The sequence below is a fragment of the Anopheles ziemanni genome, unplaced genomic scaffold (genome assembly GCF_943734765.1).
Source record: "Anopheles ziemanni unplaced genomic scaffold, idAnoZiCoDA_A2_x.2 scaffold_19_ctg1, whole genome shotgun sequence".
NCBI classification, from domain to species: Eukaryota; Metazoa; Arthropoda; class Insecta; order Diptera; family Culicidae; genus Anopheles; species Anopheles ziemanni.
The window spans coordinates 206,541-211,030 of NW_026690058.1; positions in this window are offsets into that span (position 1 = coordinate 206,541).

A 4,490-nucleotide genomic window follows, 5' to 3' on the forward strand; every position below is an offset into this window, starting at 1 on the left:
GTATACCGAAACGCCTAATAAACAGTTTCTAGCATCTTGGGTCACCATGCCAAGTGTACCGAAACGCCTAATAAACAGTTTCTAGCATCTTGGGTCATCATCCCAAGTGTACCGAAACGCCTAATAAACAGTTTCTAGCATCTTGGGTCATCATCCCAAGTGTACCGAAACGCCTAATAAACAGTTTCTAGCATCTTGGGTCATCATCCCAAGTGCACCGAAACGCCTAATAAACAGTTTCTAGCATCTTGAGTCACCATCCCAAGTGTACCGAAACGCCTAATAAACAGTTTCTAGCATCTTGGGTCATCATCCCAAGTGTACCGAAACGCCTAATAAACAGTTTGTTGCATCTTGGGTCATCATCCCAAGTGTACCGAAACGCCTAATAAACAGTTTGTTGCATCTTGGGTCATCATCCCAAGTGTACCGAAACACTTAAAAACAGTTTCTAGCATCTTGGGTCATCATCACAAGTGTACCGAAACGCCTAATAAACAGTTTCTAGCATCTTGGGTCATCATCCCAAGTGTACCGAAACGCCTAATAAACAGTTTCTAGCATCTTGAGTCACCATCCCAAGTGTACCGAAACGCCTAATAAACAGTTTCTAGCATCTTGGGTCATCATCACAAGTGTACCGAAACGCCTAATAAACAGTTTCTAGCATCTTGGGTCATCATACCAAGTGTACCGAAACGCCTAATAAACAGTTTCTAGCATCTTGGGTCATCATGCCAAGTGTACCGAAACGCCTAATAAACAGTTTCTAGCATCTTGGGTCATCATCCCAAGTGTACCGAAACGCCTAATAAACAGTTTCTAGCATCTTGAGTCACCATCCCAAGTGTACCGAAACGCCTAATAAACAGTTTCTAGCATCTTGGGTCATCATCACAAGTGTACCGAAACGCCTAATAAACAGTTTCTAGCATCTTGGGTCATCATACCAAGTGTACCGAAACGCCTAATAAACAGTTTCTAGCATCTTGGGTCATCATGCCAAGTGTACCGAAACGCCTAATAAACAGTTTCTAGCATCTTAAGTCACCATCCCAAGTGTACCGAAACGCCTAATAAACAGTTTGTTGCATCTTGGGTCATCATCCCAAGTGTACCGAAACACTTAAAAACAGTTTCTAGCATCTTGGGTCATCATCACAAGTGTACCGAAACGCCTAATAAACAGTTTCTAGCATCTTGGGTCATCATCCCAAGTGTACCGAAACGCCTCATAAACAGTTTCTAGCATCTTGAGTCACCATCCCAAGTGTACCGAAACGCCTAATAAACAGTTTCTAGCATCTTGGGTCATCATCACAAGTGTACCGAAACGCCTAATAAACAGTTTCTAGCATCTTGGGTCATCATACCAAGTGTACCGAAACGCCTAATAAACAGTTTCTAGCATCTTGGGTCATCATGCCAAGTGTACCGAAACGCCTAATAAACAGTTTCTAGCATCTTGGGTCATCATCCCAAGTGCACCGAAACGCCTAATAAACAGTTTCTAGCATCTTGGGTCATCATACCAAGTGTACCGAAACGCCTAATAAACAGTTTCTAGCATCTTGGGTCATCATCCAAAGTGTACCGAAACGCCTAATAAACAGTTTCTAGCATCTTGAGTCACCATCCCAAGTGTACCGAAACGCCTAATAAACAGTTTCTAGCATCTTGAGTCACCATCCCAAGTGTACCGAAACGCCTAATAAACAGTTTCTAGCATCTTGGGTCATCATCCCAAGTGTACCGAAACGCCTAATAAACAGTTTCTAGCATCTTGGGTCATCATCCCAAGTGTACCGAAACGCCTAATAAACAGTTTCTAGCATCTTGGGTCATCATCCCAAGTGCACCGAAACGCCTAATAAACAGTTTCTAGCATCTTGAGTCACCATCCCAAGTGTACCGAAACGCCTAATAAACAGTTTCTAGCATCTTGGGTCATCATCCCAAGTGTACCGAAACGCCTAATAAACAGTTTCTAGCATCTTGGGTCATCATCCCAAGTGTACCGAAACGCCTAATAAACAGTTTGTTGCATCTTGGGTCATCATCCCAAGTGTACCGAAACACTTAAAAACAGTTTCTAGCATCTTGGGTCATCATCCCAAGTGTACCGAAACGCCTCATAAACAGTTTCTAGCATCTTGAGTCACCATCCCAAGTGTACCGAAACGCCTAATAAACAGTTTCTAGCATCTTGGGTCATCATCACAAGTGTACCGAAACGCCTAATAAACAGTTTCTAGCATCTTGGGTCATCATACCAAGTGTACCGAAACGCCTAATAAACAGTTTCTAGCATCTTGGGTCATCATGCCAAGTGTACCGAAACGCCTAATAAACAGTTTCTAGCATCTTAAGTCACCATCCCAAGTGTACCGAAACGCCTAATAAACAGTTTCTAGCATCTTAAGTCACCATCCCAAGTGTACCGAAACGCCTAATAAACAGTTTCTAGCATCTTGGGTCACCATCCCAAGTGTACCGAAACGCCTAATAAACAGTTTCTAGCATCTTGGGTCATCATCCCAAGTGTACCGAAACGCCTAATAAACAGTTTCTAGCATCTTGGGTCATCATCCCAAGTGTACCGAAACGCCTAATAAACAGTTTCTAGCATCTTGGGTCATCATCCCAAGTGTACCGAAACGCCTAATAAACAGTTTCTAGCATCTTGGGTCATCATCCAAAGTGTACCGAAACGCCTAATAAACAGTTTCTAGCATCTTGGGTCATCATCCCAAGTGTACCGAAACGCCTAATAAACAGTTTCTAGCATCTTGGGTCATCATCCCAAGTGTACCGAAACGCCTAATAAACAGTTTCTAGCATCTTGGGTCATCATCCCAAGTGTACCGAAACGCCTAATAAACAGTTTGTTGCATCTTGGGTCATCATCCCAAGTGTACCGAAACGCCTAATAAACAGTTTGTTGCATCTTGGGTCATCATCCCATGTGTACCGAAACACTTAAAAACAGTTTCTAGCATCTTGGGTCATCATCACAAGTGTACCGAAACGCCTAATAAACAGTTTCTAGCATCTTGGGTCATCATCCCAAGTGTACCGAAACGCCTAATAAACAGTTTCTAGCATCTTGAGTCACCATCCCAAGTGTACCGAAACGCCTAATAAACAGTTTCTAGCATCTTGGGTCACCATCCCAAGTGTACCGAAACGCCTAATAAACAGTTTCTAGCATCTTGTGTCATCATCCCAAGTGTACCGAAACGCCTAATAAACAGTTTCTAGCATCTTGGGTCATCATCCCAAGTGTACCGAAACGCCTAATAAACAGTTTCTAGCATCTTGGGTCATCATCCCAAGTGTACCGAAACGCCTAATAAACAGTTTGTAGCAACTTTAGTCATCATCCCAAGTGTACCGAAACGCCTAATAAACAGTTTTTAGCATCTTGGGTCATCATCCCAAGTGTACCGAAACGCCTAACAAACAGTTTCTAGCATCTTAAGTCATCATCCCAAGTGTACCGAAACGCCTAATAAACAGTTTGTAGCATCTTGGGTCATCATCCCAAGTGTACCGAAACGCCTAATAAACAGTTTGTAGCAACTTTAGTCATCATCCCAAGTGTACCGAAACGCCTAATAAACAGTTTCTAGCATCTTGGGTCATCATCCAAAGTGTACCGAAACGCCTAACAAACAGTTTCTAGCATCTTAAGTCATCATCCCAAGTGTACCGAAACGCCTAATAAACAGTTTCTAGCATCTTGGGTCATCATCCCAAGTGTACCGAAACACTTAAAAACTGTTTCTAGCATCTTGGGTCATCATCCCAAGTGTACCAAAACGCCTTAAGAACAGTTTCTAGCATCTTGGGTCATCATCCCAAGTGTACCGAAACGCCTAAAAAACAGTTTGTAGCATCTTTAGTCATCATCCCAAGTGTACCGAAACGCCTAATAAACAGTTTCTAGCATCTTGGGTCATCATCCCAAGTGTACCGAAACGCCTAATAAACAGTTTCTAGCATCTTGGGTCATCATCCCAAGTGTACCGAAACGCCTAACAAACAGTTTCTAGCATCTTAAGTCATCATCCCAAGTGTACCGAAACGCCTAATAAACAGTTTCTAGCATCTTGGGTCATCATCCCAAGTGTACCGAAACGCCTAACAAACAGTTTCTAGCATCTTGGGTCATCATCCCAAGTGTACCGAAACGCCTAATAAACAGTTTCTAGCATCTTGGGTCATCATCCAAAGTGTACCGAAACGCCTACTAAACAGTTTCTAGCATCTTGAGTCACCATCCCAAGTGTACCGAAACGCCTAATAAACAGTTTCTAGCATCTTGGGTCATCATCCCAAGTGTACCGAAACGCCTAATAAACAGTTTGTTGCATCTTGGGTCATCATCCCAAGTGTACCGAAACGCCTAATAAACAGTTTGTTGCATCTTGGGTCATCATCCCAAGTGTACCGAAACGCCTAATAAACAGTTTGTTGCATCTTGGGTC